Source organism: Anser anser, assembly GCF_964211835.1.
Source record: "Anser anser genome assembly, chromosome: 4".
Lineage (NCBI taxonomy): Eukaryota > Metazoa > Chordata > Aves > Anseriformes > Anatidae > Anser > Anser anser.
The window spans coordinates 23009766-23034194 of record NC_139724.1 but is presented as its reverse complement, the minus strand read 5'-3'; the positions used below and the strand labels follow the sequence as shown (position 1 = coordinate 23034194).

At 36.2% G+C, this 24429-nt stretch overlaps 1 protein-coding gene across 5 annotated transcripts in view; it reads left to right on the top strand.

Annotated features, from left to right (window-relative positions):
• The first annotated feature begins 2401 nt into the window (after positions 1–2401).
• Positions 2402–24429, top strand: part of LOC310899262 (teneurin-3-like) — a 1088357-nt gene continuing 1066329 nt past the window's right edge. For all 5 annotated transcript variants that reach the window (XR_014584113.1, XR_014584114.1, XM_083835486.1 and 2 more), the window contains exons 1-2: positions 2402–2562; positions 3424–5569. The gene's annotated coding sequence lies outside the window, so the exon portion shown is untranslated. The remainder of the gene's footprint in view (positions 2563–3423; positions 5570–24429) is intronic.

The window sequence follows — 24429 nt, the reverse complement described above, 5'->3', positions numbered from 1 at the left end:
CTCGATTCTTGGGCACATGAGCATCTACATGGCGTACCTTTACAACCAGGTTCTCTACCCGGGCAGCAATATCTTGCCACAATGCCACAGCCCAGATGGGCTTGCCCCTGCGCTGCCAGTTGTTCTGCTTCCATTGCTGTAACCACCCCCACAGGGCATTTGCTACCATCCACGAATCAGTATAGAGATAGAGAACTGGCCACTTTTCTCGTTCAGCAATATCTAAAGCCAGCTGAATGGCTTTCACTTCTGCAAACTGACTCGATTCACCTTCTCCCTCAGCAGCTTCTGCAACTCGTCGTGTAGGACTCCATACAGCAGCTTTCCATCTCCGATGCTTTCCCACAATACGACAGGACCCGTCAGTGAACAAGGCATATTGCTTCTCATTTTCCGGTAGCTTGTTGTACAGTGGGGCTTCTTCAGCACGGACCACCTCCTCCTCTGATGATATCCCAAAGTATTTGCCTTCTGGCCAGTCCATAATCACCTCCAAGATTCCTGGGCGACTGGGGTTTCCTATTCGAGCCCGCTGAGTAATCAGTGCAACCCACTTGCTCCATGTAGCATCAGTTGCATGATGTGTAGAGGGGACCCTTCCTTTGAACATCCAGCCTAGTACCGGCAGTCGGGGTGCCAGGAGGAGCTGCGCTTCAGTACCGACCACTTCCGAAGCAGATCGAACTCCTTCATATGCTGCCAATATCTCCTTTTCAGTTGGAGTATAGCGGGCCTCAGATCCTCTGTATCCCCGACTCCAAAACCCCAGGGGTCGACCTCGAGTTTCCCCAGGTTCTTTCTGCCAGAGGCTCCAGGTGGGACCATTCTCCCCGGCTGCGGTGTAGAGCACATTCTTTACATCTGGTCCTGTTCGGACTGGCCCGAGGGCTACTGCATGAACTATTTCCTGCTTAATTTGTTCAAAGGCTTGTCGTTGCTCAGGGCCCCATTCAAAAGCATTCTTCTTACGGGTTACTTGGTAGAGCGGGTTTACAATCAGACTGTAATTTGGAATATGCATTCTCCAAAACCCCACGACACCTAGGAAAGTTTGTGTTTCTTTTTTGCTAGTTGGTGGAGACATAGCTGTTATTTTGTTGATCACATCCATTGGGATTTGACGACGTCCATCTTGCCATTTTATTCCTAAAAACTGGATCTCTCGTGCAGGTCCTTTAACTTTATTCTGTTTTATGGCAAAACCGGCCTTCAGAAGGATTTCGACTATTTTCTTCCCTTTCTCGAAAACTTCTTCTGCAGTGTCACCCCACACAATGATGTCATCGATGTACTGCAGGTGTTCAGGAGCTTCCCCCTGCTCCAGCGCAGACTGGATCAGTCCATGGCAAATGGTAGGGCTGTGTTTCCACCCCTGGGGCAGCCGATTCCAAGTATATTGGACTCCCCTCCAAGTGAAAGCAAACTCTGGCCTGCACTGTGCTGCTAGAGGGATGGAGAAAAATGCATTAGCGATATCAATTGTGGCATACCACTTGGCTGCCTTTGATTCCAGTTCATACTGGCGTTCTAGCATGTCCGGCACTGCAGCACTCAGTGGTGGCGTGACTTCGTTCAGGCCATGATAGTCCACTGTTAGTCTCCACTCACCATTAGACTTTCGCACTGGCCATATGGGACTATTAAAAGGTGAATGAGTCTTGCTGATCACTCCTTGGCTCTCCAGTTGACGAATTAGCTTATGGATGGGACTCAGGGAGTCTCGGTTGGTGCGATATTGCCGCCGGTGCAGAGTTGTGGTAGCAATCGGCACTTGCTGTTCTTCAACCCTCAGCAACCCCACAACAGAAGGGTCCTCTGAGAGACCAGGCAAGGTAGACAACTGTTTAATGTCCTCTGCCTCCAAGGCAGCTATGCCAAAAGCCCAGCGGAACCCTTTTGGGTCCTTGAAATATCCTCTCTCCCAGCTCCTGCTGCACCCCCAGCCTGCTCGCTGGCAGGACAGAGCGAGAAGCCGAAAAGTCCTTGGCCTGGTGTAAACACTGCTCTGCAACAATTAAAGCATCAGCATGTTATCAGCGCTCTTCTCATCCTAATCCAAAACATAGCACCCTACCAGCTACTATGAGGAAAAATTAACTCTGTCCTAACTGGAACCAGGACACTGCTGCCTCCTACAATTTAGTATCGTAAATCTGTAAAGCAGAGTGGAGTGATCCAATGTCTTTTGTCTGATATCATGCTTCTTTGCTGGCCAAGTTCAGGAAGGAGATACTATAATTTCTTTTTGACAGAAACATCCTGAGGATGCACACTTAATCCATTGCAGTGAGAAAGTGGTGTAACTGTTTCTCGAGAGGTTGTAATCAGTATGGACTGCATTAATGTCCCTCAATTCCTGACTCTCTGTATCTTCAGGAACCCAGATGTCAGATTTTTAACAGAGCTGTGTATTATGGTCATTGGAGAAAAGCCTGAAGAAGACAGGCTGTGCATCCAGTCTTGATAGACTCGGCAATTAGAAAAAAAAAGTCTCGAGCAAGTGAGCTAAAAGCTTAGCTGTGGTGGGATCCAAGTTAATAGTACTATCTCAGTTATTAAAAGGTAGGCGGTTTTAAAACTTTTTTGTTTATTGCTTAATAATGTTGCAAGTTGTAGAGGAAGTAGGTTTATATGAAAGAGTGACTATTTTGGATATAATAGGAAAATAAAAATGTAATTATTAATGTTTTTTAAGCAGAGAGGAGAAATGCTATAAATAAAGCAGGAGCAAGATAGACTGGCAGGCAGATCTGAAGGGCTGCTTAAAAGTTGAATGAAACACTACTTCTCTAAAGGGTAACAGATAGATAATAACTATCTACAGCATCTGAGGGCTTGAAATGAAGAACTAGTGACATTTTTGGGTAATTCAATATTTAAATACAGGGAAGCCATATAAAGAACTTCATTCCTGTTGCAAACCTATGTTTTTGAAGTAAATAGTCAATATGTCAGTGAGCACAATTGTTTTTAAGAATTGCTAACTTGGTGTATGCAGAGAGCTGTCTGGAATTACTGAACTAACCTCAGAGAGCATTAGATAGGGCTTAGCTCCTGCAGTTTGTCCCATTGAGTTTAGTGGTGGCTTCTAGCATCATAGGTACAAGTGGGACATGAATAATTAGAGAATAGTCAGACACTTGTACAAAACCTGTTTGATTATTAGCTTTCTTTTACACAGGGGGGTTCTGCAAAAACTTCACGTGCTTTCCAGTTAACCTGCTGAGATGTCTGGTAGCCTGCACTCCAGAAACAAACAGTTTAAACTGTGGCGTATGCTAACAGTGCTTATGCTTCACTAACTCTGAAATTGCCAGGGATGTGGCTGTACTGACCTGCTGTATCAATCCAGGCTTTTGTAGCAGCTAATGCCTTTTTACTATTCCTGCTCCTAATGTCATGGTTTTTTTTTTTTTTTTTCAGGAAACAATCAAGTGTGTGGGCGTAATGAAGCCCACAGAAAGATTCATAATAACTTCCTCGAAAGTTAGTACATGAGTCAAACTTCATTTTCCTCATATCTAGTGTGCTCTCAGAAAAACTATCAAAATACGAAGATAGAAAATGCTGTACAATTGCATAAGGGACTCAATGTGGAGCACAGCTGGACTATTTTGATCTATTCATATAAAACTTATAACAGACGCTGCTAAATTGTAGGATGTTTGATTGTGGTAAGCTAAGTGGCAGTTACAGTGAGTAATATGCCTCTATCCTCCGATTTATTTATTTCCCTTCATCCTCTCCAGTTCCTTCTTCCCTTCCTTCCTCTTTCTTTACCAGAGTGTTGCCTTGCTCAGACAAATGACAATAAAGTTAGGACAAATCAAAGGAAATAGTATTGTCTGTTCATTCGATAATGTCAATCCAGACATCTGGGATTATTTTTCATCCATTCAGGCAGAGAGATCAATCATCAGTTGCCAGTTTTTGCTGCCACAGTGCTTCATTTTCACCCCAGATTCTATTCTGCTAATAACACACATGCATATTGTTATTTTCTTTCTATTGTTTTCTATAGGAAAAAAATAAAGTGCCTGGAATATCATTATAAGTTTTCTGGGAGCTTGGAAATTAATTATTATTTTTTCCTTACAGAAGAGTTCTTTTGCCTAATTTTTTTTCACACGTTAACTGAGTAGGAAGGAGTCTTATCGCTTTATCCATTAAAGGAGAAGAGATGACACTTACGACAAATGATGGATACTTTTGTCTAATAAAAGAGTTTAGGAAGCACACTGAAGATTTTTTTATGTGCCTTATAGGAGTAAAACTTTTCTCATTGAAGGAGAAAGACAGGTGACAAATCAGTCTTTTGTAGCTTTATATTCTGTAGAAAAGAATGGGAGGTGCCTAATATTTTCAAACTTTTTGATCTGAGGAGAGGTGTTTGAGTTGTGAATTGACATCACTCATGCAAGTATTCTTCCTAGAGCTGTCTGATACAAAATCAAGATTTAAATCCTATGAAAGGCCATTGCTATCCAAAGAAAAAAGACTAAAGAATGCAAAAATGTGTGGAAGACATCATCAGAAAACCTAAATGTTTTGCAAAACGAAGGCAAGATGTGTAAGCCTCAGTTGACTGTGAGGAAGGTCTGTTTCACAGTCTGTATCATGGCTTGTAGGCAAAGCCACGCTTTCTGAGGTGATGGAATCGTGCCAGTAAAACTCTGACACTTTTCATGTGTACTCCTGGTTTTCCACCTTTCCTGCACCTCTCCTCCCCACCCACAGCCAACCTATTAAAAAAGGTGGGAAATGGGAAGGAAAGGTAGAACTTTGTAGTGAATGAATTTACAGGTTCTGATCAGAACAATCGTTCATCTAAAAGGACATATCAAATAACCTTTTTTTCTCCACTCGAAAAAGCCAGCAAATGACACACGTACACATTTTCCATTTTTATCTGGTTTAACCTCCTGCAAATCTTTCTATGATAAAGGCTTTAAACAAAACAGAAAGGCAGAGAAGAAAAGTTTCTCATATTTGTCTTTTTAACAGCAAAGGTGGGATTACTTTCAGACTCGAACAAAGAATTTTAAACTCATAGGTATATCTAATTATAGGTATATCTAATTAGTTGATGTCTAATGCTGTTCAGCATTAGAGCTGAAACATGGCTGATAACGTACTTTGTCCTGCTGGGAGGACATATTTTTCTTAACTCTGAAGTCTGAATTACTTCTAGACAGCTTTGGTTTTTTACCTGCTTTGTTTTAAATGTATTGCCCATAATTTTGATGCATTTCTTAGTGGATTGGGCTTCTTTTGCCTATTAATTGTATGCAAAGGAACTTTGCTTGGTATTCACTATAATCTATAATACAAGATAACACTGCTAATAAATGCAATCTTGTCTCTATAGGATTTTTAGAAAATATGTGCTATGTAGCTTTGGAAGCTTTGTTCTTCTGCCTCTGGGAGTAAATTGGGAAGTTCAACCAGCAGAGTTTACTTTCTCAGAAGACATAACGGGCATTGATAATGTACTGCAAACTGTAATTCTGTAGTGCCATCAGGCTGCAGACTGACGGGAATCTCTTGGGATCCACTGAGGACCTCTGAGGTTGTAATATTTTCTCAATGAAGTGACTGATGTCTTTAGTAGGTGCCTTTGATTTCAAAGGGCATTTTATTTTTCTTTAAAGATGAAAGCATTTTAGACTTTTGTAACACGAAGTTAAGGCCAGATAATAACAGTAGATAAAATTACTATTTGTGACAGATTTATTGTTTGAATGTAGTGAAGTCCATCTTCAGGTGGCCTCCATGTAACTGCTAAACAACTACACTGGATTTTCTTAAATAGAACAGGTTGCCTGTTTTCTAAGTATATGAATTGAGAGAAAAGTTAGGATATTTTAACCCAAATTTTTATTTCTTTACTGGGATTTTTATATGCTTAAGCAAACTATCCTATAAACAGCCTTTATTAGCATTTGAAAGAAAGGTGAAAATTTCAGTTAATGTTTTTTTTATTTATTCCCTGAATGTAAGGGGTTTTCTACTTTGTGGTAAACAAAAACAAGGTGACATTTTTTTAAAAGTCACAAATACTGTTCTTGTTTGTTATAATGCATATCTGTTTGTTAAAATGATTACATGGTTACTAAATGAATACCTTCCCAAATAACTTTATCTACAAGTTAAAAAAATAAAAATAAAAATCCCGGAACTGATGCATCCTGGGACCTATGGAAGCTATGTGATCAAATCTTAGTATTTGAGAAAACAAGTCAATTTTTTTTCTTACTGTAACTGAGACAAAGCAAAAAATAAATCAATTTTACGTAAACTTCATAAGCATTTCTTTGACCTTTAGTGCCATAGTTCACATTAGCTCATTACAATAGCATTCCCTTAGGGACTGTTTACAAGAATGTTTGTTTTCAGGGGGGAATTTAAGAAAACCTCCTCAATTTCACTATCATTTTTTTCTTAAATATATTCTATTTATACTTGCTGAGTAATTGGACAGCATTACTAGTGGTTTTCTTTCTCTTAGTGGCATCCAGCTTTTGCCAGGTCTTGAGCACCTTCTGTTAGGCTTTGCTTGATTTTAAAGCAAGTGTTATGTTTAAGATGTTTCAGAAAACCTTTTTTTCTTTCATAAGAAAATAGATACGCGATTTTTGTTTCAAAATCTTTCTTTCCTTTTCCATGCCCATTCTTCTCTATGAAGCTAAAAAGCTTTTAAATGGAGAACTGCTGAAATACATTAATCTCAATTTTCTAAAATCGTAACTGTTTTTTGACATTCAGCATCAAGCTGAAGACAAAGCTTCAAAATATCTTGGTGGTATTTTGTCCTCTCCTGAGAAAAATCACCAAAGTCTATGGATTCTCCTGGCTTTTTGCTATTTCCTTTTTTAAGTTCAACTAAAATGGAGAACAGCAATGTGTTCTGGCTTGATTTGTCCAAAGCTTGCTTATAAACTAATATTTAAAATATTTACTGTTAAATTTCTGTATGGCAACTGCTCAAAAAAAGAACAGCAAAGAATAACAGAAAAGCAGTTGACATGAATAAACAAAACATTTTTTGAATAAATATTCATTAAAAAAAACAGTGAATGAAGACTAGTAACTACTGGTTGTAATGCAAACAGCTGGAATTTAATAAATTCAAATCTGAGGATAAGAAATCTGTTTTCTGATATATTTCAATTATTTATTCTCATCTACTAGAACCAGATAGTCAGTTAGTGTTTTTGTTTGTTTATCTACAGTGGGAATGAAAAATTCCGTATGACAAGTATATTGAGCTTCTTTGCTGCATTGTATGAAATCTTAAATAGAGCTTATAGGGGCACCGATGCTGTCCCCATGTAAAATGTTTCATCTCATTTCAAGCTAGAGATTTCCAGAATCATAGAAGAAATCAGAAGATATTTTATTTATTAAATATTTTTACTCTCAAGGTTTAATGGTCCTTTTAAAGGTCCATCTTTTCTTGAAAGACTGACTTTCTGTAATATTCAGCCAAAAGGGAACGTATATGATCTTCACGGAAAGAAGAAAGCAATGGAGTCTTCATTTAAATACGAAAACAGGGAAAAAATAGTATTTTCAGGACACTTAAGTTGACTAGTTACATGTTACAGCTTATTCTGATATGCTAGGAAAAGTCTGAATCTTACCAATTAATGATACAATTGTTTATTACTTTTTCTTAAATTAAGGTGGGGGATTTTTTTCCCTGTCACTTGTCACTAAATTTACTTCTCTCTATGGGAATAGAATTTTCTGCTTAGGGCTCTTCAAGTTGATTGATTGTAGCTTCTTTGATACGCAATCAATCCCTTAAAATCATCTGTTATCAACTAAAAGGCCACCCTTTCTCTAGAAATTATGGATGAACTAAAAACAGTTTGGAGTTTTGACTGGGCTGCTTTTCAGGTGTGAGTGGTTACACTACTGGAGTTAGTAGTAGTGCACTACTAGAGAGGTAAGGGCCAAACAGTCCTGGAAAGCGTAACATCATGTACAGCTGCAATGATGGAAAATACACTCCAGCAAGATAATCTGTGTCTTTTACAGTCAGGTATGCTTCGGGTTTGTTTTGTATCTCCAAGAAATGACAAAAGAGAATGTTTCAGTAGTATAGAAACCATGGCAGGTAAAAGGAAGGGGGCTTACTGATATTTCTTTGAAACAGTACTTGTAGTAACTTTTTTCTGTAGTCTGTATGTGTGTACTAGCAAGCAATTTCCCATCTGCGTGTCATAATTCTTCATGCACTCTCCTGTTCCACAATTATAAAGAAATTGGAATAGTTTCTTCTTCCATTCCCAGAGATTTTTCCCTAGTCATCCATGGTGATATTATAGCCAACATCTACTAATAAACACCCCCTGAACAACATTCCATATGCTTAGATTTTCAGAGATGCAGAGGTCCTTCCTCTGCTTCAGTTCATTTATTTTACTGACCTGCAATCATTTATCTCTGAGTGTTTATATAGACCATGTCAGCACTAGTCATTTCCAGGAGATTTGTACTGCAGCATAATAAATATCTGAAAGTACAATCATCTTCATATAACTTGTTGAACACTTTTTTCTTCAGTTACTATTTTCAGAACTGTACTTTCACTCAGTATATCTAACATATTTTTCAGGGAGAGGGGAGAAATTTTAAAGTGCCTGACTGTGAAAATGAGATTGCTGAATTGCAGTCATGCACTTCAGAATTTTGAAGGAAGAAGGCATGAAATCTACACGTGATATCTAAACAGAATCAAAACCTTAACATTTTTAATGGTAGAAAGCAAGGAAACACAAGCCTATACTGGAAAGGATATAGGAAATCCTACTAGAAAGTAGGAAGTTATCTGTATGGTTTATGGGTGTGTACTGGGTAGGTGGGATGAAGTTAACTTTCCTTGAAAAGGGGGGAGTGAGATAGCAGTTGTGGTGGAGTTTGGCTGCCGGACAGGGTAAAACCACCACAGGGCATCATGTTATCTTTGTAAAACTTGTACATTTCAACTTGCTAAGGTGTATGGAATATTGAGGTAGCTTTCAGGATATTAAGTAGTCACCCTATATTAATGAATGGGCTGTCATATCTGGATTTTTTTTTACAGGTAAATGAGAATTCAGTTGAAATTTTTTATATTGCTCCATGAAAGAGTACTCTATCAAGTCAATATGCACTGCTTGTTGCATAGCTTGACAGTAATTAGGATGATGAAGTAAAAATATCTTTGTGTTCTGCCAGAGATTATTAAATCATCCTATTTATTTTTTTACTTTAAAAGATTTAGGTTTGTTTACAGCTGTATAATAAACATAATATAAAGCCCAAGCAATTATTATATAGATGGCAATTGGACAGTTTGAAGCTGACTGTAATTTTAAATGAGAAATGTGCTGAAAACCTCATTTGAACAAAAAGAATGTACAGGATTTTGCAGAACTCATATGGAAAGGCCACAAGGATGTATTTCCTAGTAGTATTTTATGTTTTTCCTGGAGACTGGAAACATCATAATGTTTGTTAATTTATTTTCTATTTTCAAGCCTTTACGTGAGGCTAGAAGTGAGATTTTGAAGAGGGTCTGTAATGTTTCCCGAGTCATATAAATAGTTTACAACTTTCAGGCTGCAGTGAAGGAAGTTTTCAGAAACCTATTTGCTGTCACCTTGCAATTATTAAAGCCTCTATTGCTCCTGGAGGCAGGTGCGGACAGATAGATGCAAGCTCATTTATGTAGGCTCTGAGGTGGTTGGCTGTGAACTTGGTGCTGGCCCAGAGGTATAGCTACAGCGGCTGGGATGTGTGCCCATGTTAACATGGTGTTACCTGTCAAGGAGCTTCTAAGGAAGACTGAGAAAATGAGAAAGCAGGGCAGTTTCTGGCAGCCTCTGGAGACTCCTCAAACGAATAGGGCAGCCTGGAAGGCTGGTGTAACTAACCAGTGTGACTTGGCTTCTCATGTGGAAATGCAGGTTGATTATGAAAATGAAGTTTCTGCAGGATGCACTAGAAAACCTGGCCAGAATGTTGAAGGGGATAAGCATAATCATATGGAGAACAATGCGGAGGAGATTAGAGAGTTTTAGGAGATCTAAAAGAGGACTGAATTTCTAAGAAAAGTTTGTCAGTATATTAGAAGGAACTTAATAGTAAAAATAAATAAATAAAAAATACAGAACTTGAGTAGTAGACTTCTCTTTTCTCCAGAGTTCATAATAACTACATCACTGAAGATGGTGAGTAGAATATTTTCAACAAAGTGCATGGGACAGAAGACAAATCAGAACCAGCTAAGGGTCAGAATAAAGAAGTTTGCTATAGTAACTGTAAAACTAATTTTAGCTGAAAGTGGATTATTACTACACAAGGTAACTGGCATTAGGATTGCTTTTACTTTTTGAAAAAAGGGGATTTAAACTTTATGTGAACAATGAGAAGAATAAAAGTGAGAGCTTGTTAAGGAAGACACAGATTAGGTTTGTCATGCAAATGGTTGATGGTTGGACTTGAGGATCTTAGAGGTCTTTTCCAACCTAAAAGAATCTGTGATTCTCTGACTGGAATGGTGTTTCTAAGTTTTACTTGGACCTCTGAATAAGGTTATGTCTTGACTGGGAAAAAATCAGGATGACCAGTCACCACCTAAAGGGAAGAATCCCCTCTGCAAGCATCCTCATGGAGACCTCTTAGGCCAAGTCAAATGAAACTCCCCAGACACCTCTGCTGGGACCCATTATCTGCACCAGTGGTGCTTTGTGTGTGACTGGCGATCTTACCGGTCAAGTTTTGATACATCGCCTTGTGCATAGTCACAGTTAATATACATTGTGCCATAGTGGTTGATTAAACACAGCAATAAATGAAAGTAGGATCTTCCCCCAGAAAAAAAACTTAGAAGATTGTATGAATTCATATAACAAGATTGTATAAGGTTACACCAATACTTGCACATGTGTCATAGATCTGTTGTCATAAAGGAGATTGGGAGGTGAAATGGCTCTCTTTCAGGTACGTAAAAGTAGTGGAGAGTAGGCTGAGCAGTACTAAAGTATTACAGAATGCCTGTTGAAGCTAAATAGAGATGTCTTTAATGTGATACAGAGGTAGTTTTGAATGAGACAGAACTTACAGAAAACTTAAATAATGTAATTAATTACTGAACTTTTGCCAGTAGTTAGCATTAATGGACGAAATCTGATACCCACAACTTAATTTCACTGTCTAAGTTAGTAACACTGTAGTGCTTCATCATTGAAATGGACAACGACTCTCTGCTAGTGTTAGTGTATGTGAATATTGTCTCTTTAGTTCTGGAAAATGAGTACAGTAATGAACTTCAGTCACAGTTGCTGAAATGCCTTTGAAGTTCAAGAAACAAAGTTTTGCTCTCAGGGAAACCAGTGTTAGATCTTTTTTTTCTGTTTTGGGATCCTGGACTTGCAAGGCTGTGGTACGTTCCAGAAGCCTGGAACAGTAAGCCTCAATGAGTCTTAAATTATCTTATGTCTGAAAGGCTGATTTTGAGTAGATGAGGGTTTCATAAGACTTGAAGTGAGTCCTTCCTTGCTGAAGTCCAGGAACCAGTTTTATAACTAGCTGCTTCTGTTATGTGTTTTGAAATTTAAGATGTTTTCATAAGATAGTTGATATGCGTAACATATAGGAATATCATTTAGGTAGTATGTTTGCAACAATAATTTTCCTCACAAATATTCTGAATAATGTATGATATTCCAGGTTTTGAATTTACGCAAAGTAAGAGAAAAGGTGTACTATAAACAGCCTGAAATGGACAAATTCAGCTGAAAGATATTCTTGATTAAATGCTTGAGCGAATATTCATTTTCTCTGCATGCTTCTGTAAAATTCTATTTTTCTCTGGCAGATGCATATAAACAGAATAGCACTTCTAGCAACTATCTGTACCTCCTCTCCCTGGCTCTTTTGGCTTTGGCAAGTAAAAAGGTCCATCTGAGCCAAGGATTTTGTAACACTGGGGCAACTGGAACCTGAAGAATCAGAGATAATGAATCAATAAATATAGCAAGTAACAAAACTGTTGTCATGCCAGTATTTTCATTGCTGTGTATTTTCTCCTTGGCAAGGGGCTACTGTCATACTGGGCCCATTTCTATTTCATGATGGGGAATAATAGAAGCATCTCTAGAGGCATTAGTGTGACAAATCCCAGTACTGGATAAATAATGAGACACCTGTATTAATCCTTTATGACCTTTTGTAATAAAGCTTCACTGTATATCAATTTACATATTAGGATCTTTCCACAGAGGATAAAGAACTTGTCTCACTGTGGCATTTTACATTCAGCATAGAATCCAACGTGCAATTGTATTTACATTATCATAGATTGCTATTACCAAATTTAATAGTATGTACTGGATTGAAAAACTTGCGTATGAGTTCCTAGAACAGGAATAGGCTTGTATTGGTCCAACCTATGTAACACAACACTCAGGAAAATCAGTATGTATGTATCTAACCTGTTTTATGTATGTATCTATACCTGTTTTAGGTCACAGAAATTAAAATATAACAACCACTTGTTGCTCATATGCTGACTCTGTAGTTAAATATCAGTCCTTATATGAGTTTGCGGGAGATAAGGGTCTTCCACGTTTCATTTAGAGGAGAACTAGGAGAGTTTAAATACTAACTGGCACTGAGGAAAGATGAGCTAAGGCTCCGTCCTGCCACGACTTTCTGTTCTGAAATACAGTACTATTTAAAAAGTTTGGTTGTGCTACATTGCTGTTGAGTAGATGAGTTGTTTGCTGACTTTGAGTTGCTTCTGTATGATGAGTCATATTTGATCTGTATCTCTCCAAATCCTCCACCCTTACTATGCTTAAAAAGTGATGGAAAAAATGAAAGCCAAAATTATTTTTGAGCATATAAATATCATGCTTTTTAGGGAAAGGGAAAAAAAAAAAAAGCAGAACCCATGTCATTCTGATATATTCTGACACAGTAGGATGTAGAATGATTTTAAATCAGAACCTCTGAACAGAGTAAAACTATGTATTCAAGATTGATATTTCTTGAAGGCATAATAAATTGATTTTTTTTTTTTCTCAGGTAAGTTATGACTTAGTCACATAAGTGATATATAAGTGATATTTTATAGTGTACAAGTTACAGTTCCTTTCCATATCACTTAAGGGTATTTCTGTGGTTTTTTTTTTTCCTTGTTTTGTTTCTGTTTCTGGGTGGGAGAGAGGAAGATTTTTAAGACTAATGATTTTTTTTTGTCACATGGTGATGTGCCTCAGGACTGCAAATGTTACTGATTCTGTAGATTGTATTAATTGTCTTTTTAATCATTTGTAATGTGCCTTAGTTCAGAGAAGAAAACACCAGTTTTAAAAGCTGCTATATCAGTCACAGAAGAATGTAGTGACAATTATTGACTGTGTGGTAAGTGATCAAAATTTGTCAAGGTAATTTGTTTCCTTCCCAACTGAAATTTTGAAGTGTATTCTAGGCCTGAGATTTATTGTTCTTAGCGCAAATCCTTGGTATACTTTATATAGGGAATAATGCTTTCACTCAAAGAATGGCCAAACCAATATTTAAGACCATCATGGAATGACCCAACCACTACAAAATGAATTTTGGGAGTTTCTGGAAGCAATTGGTTTCCTTGTTTACCTACATTTCAAAAATAATCTGTAAAATTACTACTACATAGTAACATTAAGGAAATAAAATAGTTCAGTGAAGCATTTGCTCTGCTGTATTTAAGAGACTATTTCTGTTGAATGGGTAATTCCAAATGTTTCTAAAAATCTTCGTGTTTTTCTGATTTCCTGAAATGGAGTGTTTGTTGTGTTTGTGCACAGTACGAGAATGTAATATTTTGTAGAAGTAAAATTGAAGGGGAAGAGGGTGGAGATGAGGGAGGAAGCTGTCTAGATAGGTTTGTACTTTTTCAGAGGAAAATATTCATGAGAAAGTAAGACTTGGCTGAAAATATGCCTACAAAGAATTTTAGACTTTCTAATCTTTTATATTATTTTACTAACTGGAATGATCCCAAGGGCTGTGTAGTTGTACTGAAACCCAAATTTTCACATGTTAAGTTTTTATAATGGCTAAAGATATGAACAAGACAGGATAAAAGACTGATCTGGAAGTGAGGCAACGGATACTTTTGTAATATTGCTAACTGTGTCAAACTGCAAAAAAACATTTCATTTTCAACTATTATCTCCATTCCTCTGTTACAAAAACTGTAGGAGAGAGGAACACTTACGAGGCAGACTCTTACCTTAGCCTTAATAAAAAACATTAGTGTGGCAATAGATAATGGCTGCTACACAAGTTAACCATATTTCATACAGCTCAGAAATCTAGTTGAGATTTCATGCAGCTCAAATATAGTATTCAGCAGCAAACGTATGCTTCTTGCTGCTGTTCAATACAAACAAAAAAACCAGCATAATTATAGTTTACTAGTAAGATCTTGAACTCTTCTAAGACATCAATCTTCAGCAAAACTGACACTTCAGGTAATACAAAATTCAGAGAATGACCCACAACATTCATTCTACTGTCTGTGAAAAAGACTTACTGCAAATAAAACACATCTCTAATTGTCTTTAGCCTGTACAAAATAAAAGCAACATACAAGTGTCAAATTATAGGCTGCTAAATTTCATAACTAGTATGTTGCATACTGTGTACAATCTTTCACTTCTGTACATTTAGTATCATTCAAAGTTATTGTTTTAGTATTTGACTAGTGATAATCCTCGGGGTAAGCTGTGTCTCACTTTGACATACACAATACAGTGTTGAAAGGAGGTGACAGTTTTGGTATTCTTGAAACACAGTTGCATCTGTCCTGTGATCGGACTCGTAGGAATCTGGTGACAGACTTAAACAGTCTTGTCTGTGCAGGCTTTCTAACAGAAGCTTCATGAAGTTGCTTTTGCAAGTCTTCTGCTGTGCACTTCATAGGACATTGTTTTCTGTTTTTAAAAAATTTCCATTGTAGCTTGTGGGCCTGAATTTCAGGAATTCGAGCTTGAAATACCCTTTTTCCTCATATTTCTCATTTACATACATCTCAATCCAAACTGACATTTTATTGAATTTTATTGAATGTTTTATTGAATTCAACATTGCTGGGGCCATAACACATTACTGAATAAATGTAAGTTTGTAAGTTTTTTTTTTATTTAGAATTTGTGCTGGTTAATGGAGGGTTATTTTACTTTGAGTACTACTATGTAGATTTTTGCCTGCTGTCATGTACCAATGCTGAATGTTTGGTGCTTACAAATACTGTTGTAAGCCAAGTGGAAACCACAAAAGTACATATCAACTACTAAAATAACAGTATCTAGGAACCTTTAGTCATCCAAGACCTCCAATAAAAATAACAAACATAAATGGGAAAATTACCATTGTTCCCAGTTTTTTATTGTTTGGATTAAACTGTTTTCAAAATTGTGCTATTTGATAAATAGTTGCTATGTCATCGTAGAATTTCTGAGGTATTGTGCTAATGCTCTACAAAAAGTATTTATCTCCCTGGCATTTTTAGCATTTCTGAGAATTTATATTTGTAATAATATCTTTTACTTCCCAGTATTCTTAGAGGTTGCTTGCTCATTTTTAGTGGAATACTGTTCTATATGTTCAACGTAAATCTTTGCTCAAATGGATGTAAATAATTATAAGCAGCAAACAGCTGCATTTTGTAATTTTCTGACCCTTTTGGTTCCTTCGAATATAAGCTTCCTGTTGCGTTTGATTTGGTGAGTGTTGATTTTAGTGAAAAAACTTCAACATCTTTCTATACTGTAGAGTAGCCATACTTTTAGTACAATTAAATGGTGTTCCCTGATTTTTAAGAGCTATCTGTTCTTGTTATTGCTTCTTGCCTAAAAAAAAAAAGTGTATCCACTCTGTATGATGCATAGATACTTATACACTGCAATATATGGATTGAAATACAAAATGGTAATATACTTTCTGCTATGGACCACTTTAAAAACAAAACAAAAAAACCCTAAGCCTATCATCTACTGATAAAATTAGTAGTTTATCTATTTCAGTTGAGTTTTAGAAACATACTAAAGAATAAGGTAGGGAAATAATTAGTCGGAAAAGAAATATTTTGGACAGAATATGTAAAACCCCATAACGATTTTTGGGCCTAGGGGAGTGATCAGGAGTCCAGGAAAGTACATCAGTGTAAAAAGAAAAACTGTTAGGGCATGGAAAGCAATTAGGAACTTGGATACAAATGTTGCAGCCTGGGGAAGAACATTTGTCTTTCATGGTGGATTAAAACAGCTTCAGCCATTCATACAGCTCCATGTGCTGCCTTTGAATGTGGAAACTGCTTGCATATCACCAAGTCCATTGCATATGCTGTGTACTGAAACTAAATGTACAGGGTACTTAGAAACCAAAGTAATAATACATGGTATAATGTAAAGTGTGAGGTTTCTTCTATTTTTTTGAGTATTTTTTTCTCCTATTTCTGCATTGCAAGAGTACATGCCCCTTTCCTGCATCTATTCCACACGTAAAATATGTCTTCCATATCTGTTTAGAATATATCACAAATTATGAATGCAAAATTTGAATGCCTATTGTCAGCTTCCTTGATTTTTGTGACCAATTGTAAAATGCTTCATAAATATTGGCGAGTGAATTGTGAGCATCTCTTTCTGCCAATTGGCATGCTTTGCAGAGTTTATTCAACTTCTTAAAAAAAAAATATTTTCTTAATTAATAAAATCTGCGCAAAGCTGTTTTCTACAACTGAAAAAGCATGGATTTTCCTTAAAGAAGTAGCAGTAAGTTGTTTTAAACAGTGTACTTTAAACTACATTCCCAAATATCCCATCTTGCTTCAAATGATTATCCAGTCAAACAAAACAGATTTCAAAAGATATTTCCTGATTATTGGACAATAAATATAGAAGTGAAATAACTCAAATAAGAGGTTTGCTGTATTTTCTAACTATTATGACCAAGAATCTAAAAAAAAAAAAATTGCTATTAATAAAAAATTATAGTATTCTAAACTGATTTGCAGTGCAGAACTCTTACAGTCTGTTTCCTGAAAATTTGGTCTGTGTTATTTCAGCTTGAAACACCAAAATCAATAATCAGCCATGCTTAAAATAAGAAAAACAGATTTTAGGCTTCATAGTTCATAGTACAGTTGAGGTTTAGAAACTTTCAGTGACTGATATTTTGCTCAATTTAGAAATGCTTCTAAAATTTGAAATTAAATGTATATTCTAAATCAAAATGAGAACATTGTCCTAGAGTGTAAATATTTCTTTAACTTATTACAGCACTTTGATTAAGCAGATATGCAGTTGAGTCTAAACATAGCTGAAGGTATTTACTAACAATACTATTATTTTGAGGTTATTGTGAAAAGATGAATTATTTAATTATTATAAGAACCTAAAGAAACTACAGACTGATAAAGGGAATGTGAGATGATAGGTCACTTCTCTTTGTATTCTGTTGCATCATTGTTTTAACTTCTGCCAGTAGAGCATGGTAACATACAATCAATTGAGAAGTGCGTTTGCTATTTAGTGACCATTTCATCAGATTTGTGAGTAATGGGAGACTCAGTCCCTTAGATAAATCACTGTCTTTTCCTGCAGTGCTTTTGTGATCTATAGTAGAGAAAACATTCAGAAATAAGAAACAGGAGAAATATTGTAGTACTTGGATAGTAAAACCACTTTACATTTTCTGAGACGTAAAGTTAAAAATGTACTACTTACTGATGGATCAGTGCTTGGTGTGGTGCCACCTAGGTGGCTATCTTTCTCATCTTAAGAAACCCATGAAGAAATTGTAAAGGTACTTGTTGTTTGATGTTGGAGCAGTTGTCAGGGCCCTGAGCGCTCCCTTAGGGACTGCACCTCCTGCCCGTGTGCCCTGAGGTCCACGGGTCAGTGCTCTGGGCAGCTCTGACATGGGCACAGCTGGTTTGGGCTAGACAGTGTGAAAGCAGCTGTTTTGTGTGAGAGGGCTGCGAGAGGATTTGTTGGGGATTGCCCGCCTTGGTTTATAAGCACGATTTAAGCTCAGCCCTTTGCCCCTGGTCCTTGCCTGAGCTACATCGTAGGTAGGGCTGTGCTCAGCCTTTACTTTGCTGATCCTGACTTGACCTTTCTGACTTGACCTGAGGTGTGCCTCATCACTACGGACTTGTTTAGTGATCACAGGGCTGGCATTTCTATCCTGAGTCCTTGCAATTTAGGATTGTGATACACAAATGTCTGTTTGATACCCGATCAATGGACATGAAAATAGTTGGTTTCTATTCAAATTTAATTGGGCCTCCTGTCCTTATTACAAAGCTCTATGGTTAGTTACTCTAACCTTTTCAGTAAAGAAACCCTAGCATTAGTGTCAAAATACCGAATGCTTTTTTGGGATTTGCAACATAGAGATCTTTAGTTTGAGTTCACCATTAAGTTTCAGGTTCTTAATGGAATGAATCATTTGTAATGTGCTTCCTGAAACTTAAATGCTGCCATACAATTTCTTTATGTAGCCGAAAAAAGCTCCTTAATATCTTTTTTTTCCTTTGGTGCGATTGTTCTCATAATTATACTGCAGGATAAAGGATGGATGACTAGCATGGTCATCTTCCTGTACGAGGGTGCTGTGTAGCAGGGTGCTTACCTTTCTATGGTACAGCTATCTAAGGGAGGAGGAGGCCTGTTCCTGTCAATTAGCAAGAACAGATAATACTTTCTCCATACTGTAATCTAACAACAGAAAAGGCAGGGTCCATTTTATGCGAATGCGTTTTTTCAAAGTGTTTCATCTATGTCAGGGCCTCTGCCAAAGTAGCTATAGAGGAGCAAGGCTTTGAAATGCTCTGTGAATTCTGATACTGGTTTTAATAAATGAAAATAGCTATCAGTAATGCATTAGTGCATCATAGGACTCTCAAATCGCTGCACCCAGAGTATGATGAATCACAGTATGAAGTGAGGATAAATGTGGTAAAAAACACAGTGAGAGTCTGTTTGCCCCTGCCATGTTAACTTCAACTGAAAATAGTGTTTTAGAAACAGAGACAAGTTCTTGCCTTAATTTTCAGAATATAGTACTGAAACTGGGGCTGTAAGTCACTTCATCTAAAGCTTCATTGTACCGAGTATCTGTGTCTTCTGGTGCCACTCATAAATTGAATAATCCTGCAGCCTTTGTATTACGTATGCACGTTTAAAGTAGCTTTCTAGCTGTAGATTAACTTTTATGTACTGCATATTGTGGTCGTAATACGGCAACGAGGCTGCTAGGAATTATTTCTCTTTGCAATAGCAATCAGCTAAGGGGGAAACTACGGAAGGGGATCCTTCCCTATTCATGCTGGCATCCCATTACCTACCAACCTCATGGAAAACCCCACAGAAACAGTACCATGACGTATTATATATTCTAACTCACTCATCAAAGGAGATTTGAGTGATGCTGATTTGCACATATTGAAACTAATTTGCATATGGGCAGCACACTTTATTTTGGACGCCTGTGAAAAGAACTTCTCAGTAGGACACACTGAACCTTTACAAGAAGCTGATTTTACTGGGATCAGAAGACTGGCTTACTACTGAAAAATATAGTAGTAATTAAGGGTAATGATTGATAAATGACCCAGCAGCATTGCATCATCTATTGATATTGCGTGCTACAGTACAGAAACACTCATATCGATTTCACTGTGTCATGTTAGTGACTAGACCCTAAAAAATAACTGTTCTGCCTACAAGAACTAATAAAAATCACAAATTCAGAGCAGAATGTTTTTCCTTGAGTATAACCAATTGTCTTCCTATATCACCGTTTATTTAATGGAGGAAATCCACTCACTGAATTCACAGAAATAATTTGTTAACAGCAGATAAATTGCATTTCTTTTAGGAAAAGCTGTCTGAAGTCATACTGTGGAGAAATTGGAAGTAGATCTAAGAATACGTTCACGAAACAAAATGTTTCTTACTGAGTTTTTAAATCAGACTTGATTTTGTAGCTTAACATGGACAAACGTCATATTTGGCAAACAATTCTTTCTGAATACAGAAAGTTTACTTAATGAATTGTTTTCTAAGTGACATTAAAAGCAGTTCTGTCATTCTTGTCCTAAAAAATTATTGGTTATACAAAAAGCAATGACAGTAAAGAGGGGGAAAAAAAAAGCACTATAGAAATTACTGGACCTTAGATTATCAGAACTAATATCAACATGTACACTCCTTCTTAAACTAAAAGCCAAAGAAAAGAAAACAAAGCAGGGGGAAATTAAGGATATGAGACCACTGTAAGGAATATGAATAGTTCAAGATTTCTCTGGGTTATACAACTCTTTAAAACTAATTTTCATCTCCGTATTTCTAAGGACTTCAGAGGAAAAAAGTCCTAAAAGAATCCTGACTCTGAAAAGATATAAAAATACATAAAAAGAATATAAAAATCCCTCAGAATGGGGTAGTACCTTTTTTTCCAAAACCATATATTACACTTCCATCAGAAAAGTTGGACATCTGGTGTGCAAAATGTTCTTTCCTACTTAACCTGCCAAATGTGGCACATACTATAGAAACTAGTGGATTATGATGTCAAAGCAGAAGCACTTTGATGTAAAGAGCATCCAATTTATGATCTCCTTTTCCATACTGCAAGATCTGCCAAATCTTAAAAAAAAAAAAAAAAATCGCCTCTTTCAGAAAGATTTGCTAATAGTAGAAATATTAAATCTTGCAGTAACTCAGTAACTCTTTCTCTCTGCTAATGTAAATCACATCTCCTCCTAAGATATTTATGATGCTATTCATAGCTCAACAATGGTCTGACCAAAAGTACACAAGCTATTGTAGGGTTGAAAGAGGTACTGAGGGCAGAGAGATTTATTACAGGTTCAAAGGTAGAAGCCCAGGAAACAACTTCAGAATAGATGAAATACATCTTCAGTACAGCCAGTTCTCTTGTTTCAAACATCAATTAGAGATTTTCCTTCAGATTGAAGTACTTTTATTTGCGGTACATTGATCTACTGCAACTGTATGCAATTAACTACTATATGATGACTAAACAGTTAAATGTGTAGGTGTTTTTTATAATTTGTTTTATATTCAGCGAGTGAGTAGGAAAAATGGGCAAACATGACCTGTTAATGTTTAGATTAATAGACATAACATAAAAACTAACAGAAACAAATATTTAGATTTGAATGTCAAATATTTAGATTTCTAGTTTTTCCAGTTTAGGCAAGGAGAAGTAAATATACTGGAACAAAAACAAATACACCAAAATGTGGAATAAAAAGTCATTACAATGTTTTTGACAAGTTACATAAAATTTTTGTTATAGCTTTAAAGGTTATGATTGCCATAGAAAGTGAGGCTTTGTTACACAAAATTCATACCATGTATGGAGCTTTTGTTTTTGAGCATGGAAATAAAATTCTCAAAGTTATCATTCAGCATGTTGGAATCAAAGGAAAAATATATCTGGCAACTGTTTTTCTTTAGCCACTTATGCTTGTAACTAAGAATTTCCTATGGCTTTAGAAATTGAGATGATAGATTTGTGGTAGAAGTCATATTTTTTCCTTAAAAAAATACTTTGTCAATGTGCTAATAAATTTTAGTGTTTTATATTTAAGTGAATTTCTCTAATACAATACATGTGTGAATGTGTGTACTCTCTCTGGTTTCTTCAAAATATGATGAAAATTACTGGTTTATCAGTCTGGCATTAGTTGTACATTGCTAAGAGGGAAGTCATTAGCATATATCTAAGTTTCTTATCCGTACTTTCTTGCATGTTATGTGTAGCTGATGACCAAAGTGGTTCTAAATAAGGAATTAAAATATATAAATGAAAAATAAGATACATGAAACATGCCTCACCTTCTTATCAAATGTCTTCAAATGTTAAATAAGAATTTACTACTATGTGTGACTGATTTTGGAAGTACAATGAAGTAAGAAAATAATTGCAAATAAAGCTTTAATTGGTTTTAAAAGAAGGATATAGTTTGTCTGAAATTTTCACTGTGCTTTGACTATAGCATTTTCTTTACATGGATTGATTTATCGTACAGCTTTTATGTTCATGCTGTACATTGACAAGTGGACTTAAATTTATCTTTTCATATGAAGAGGTCTCTGAGGCTTTTTTCCACAGCTCCTCCCAACAGTCTTTTCTTTTCTTACTTAGAAGTAGAAATAGTATGTTGAAGTAGTAGTAATCTTGAAACAATGTTTTGAAGATTCCTCTCCTGCAAAAACTAATTTGAACACTGTCTTGCTATCATGTGGAAGAGGAGAATTCAGGGCATTGCACTGTTCAAGAAAATAGTTTATTGTAATGCTATTTGCGTTAGTACAAAAAGTGTTAAAGGACCCTAAAGTAATCTAAAAATATATTTTATATATATATTATATTTAGTGCTCATCTTTGGGGTAATAAGGACTGAAAAAGTAGATTATCTCACTTTACGGGGATTTCATAGAACTTCATAGAACTTGGTTCTTTGTTCAGGTTTTTGGAATCTATTTTAGTCTCATGGCTTTCTTTTTCATTGAAGCAGATACAGACAAAAATATTTAAAAGATAGCCAGTGTTTACAGTACAGTTCAATTGTAATCACATGCCCACTGTTAAAGGCATTCTCACAAAGGACCGTGATTGTTTTTCAAGGACAGAAATTTATGTGGTATGCTCTGCTGTATGGATACACTTAAGGGATTAAAAACTTGGGAATAAGTGACAAGGTGTTATATTTTTCATGTGAAAATACTCTATGTGAACTCACTATTAATAATGTTTGTTCATTTCAAAATCTTTTGTTTCATGTAAAGTATTTATCTCCTGATCAAAATACAAGATTCCTCAGTGGAAAGAAATGACTGTTAAAATTGTAGAGCGATTAGACCAAAACCTATATGCAAAAAATAGAAATAATAATAATAAAAAATCCTACCAGTATTTTAATGGGGTACTGCATAAAAATTATCAACAAACACAATGAACCTTGGCTCTTGAAGAAATGATGTTCTGTGAGACAAGAGATTGGAAGTAATGTGCAGGATACTCGTTTGTTTTGTTCGTTTCAGAAAACAAAAGTTTCTAATCTGATTTGGCAGAGGAACCTGCGTAGTGAGAAGAATTTTTTGGAAACATTAAATTTTTGACTTTAGAAGACGAGTCAGCAGAGAGAAGGTGTAATTTGACATCACTGAATTATCAATGAGCTTGAATGCTTTGTGAGAAGTATTAGAAGTCGTATTCTAAACAAGTATTCCAACCAAAATACCTGAAATCCAATGTTTTCTGAGGCATTCATGCCATGATTTTCATTAGAAGATTGAGGTAGGAAGTGAACATTTATGAGGGGATTTTTTTGAATGACTTCATCATTTTCAAATATGAATATGAATTTTCAATTTGTGTGTGGCTGACGTATAAAATGTGTATATATATTGAAAATGAGGCCAAATCACGGGAAAGATATCAGAGATCCTTGAGAGAATGAATGCAGAGAGCAGGTAATGCCAGTATCAGAGGCTATTCCCTTCTCTCCCCAATTCCACTCTGAATGATTAAGTGCCAGAATGTTAAGTACTCTTACATGGCTGAATAGTGACAGAGAAAAAAACAACCTTTCTTGCATTTAGAAAATGTCATTGTTTAAAGAGTAAACTCTAGTATATTTACTCAAGAAAACTCATGAGCAGAGACAAAGCTATTTCAGGCCCACAAGCAGAAGTCTCCATTTAATAAATGTCATACACGTCATGGCAAAACATAGATTCATCCCTGCCTACCTTTTTTATTAAATGTGGATTAATTGGACAGTTAGACATAAACTTTTTTTTAAAGCAATCATTTACTCAGTCTGCAGTTTACAGATTTATGACTTTTTCACATCAATTATTTTATACTACCAAAGATTAAGGGAAGGAAGAAACGATTGTGGTTTTGTGTTGCTTAATCACTTTACTGGAGTGATGAGTGGTAATGTTTCATGTTAAGTGAGACTTGTAGCAATTACACATTATTTGGGTATCTTCTGAGTATAAAGATAAACCTATAAAGTCTAAGGTTGCCTATACCATAGCTTTAATGTCAGTTATGAGAACACCATGGTTGTTTACCTGAAAATTTTAAGACTGGGTTGTATTTGTGATCCATAAGTGCAATATTATGACATTTTTCTATATAATTTTTCATGTCCTTCTTAATGCATTCTAATATGCTGGTTGCTTTCTTAATCACATTCACACGTAAGACAATTAAAAAAAAAAAAGCAACTAAATTAGCAGCTAATTTAGACGCCTTTGAAATTTGTGAGCAATTTAAACCTTTCCAGGTTTAGGGGGGACCTTAACCGACTTGAGAGGTGGGTCCATGCAAACC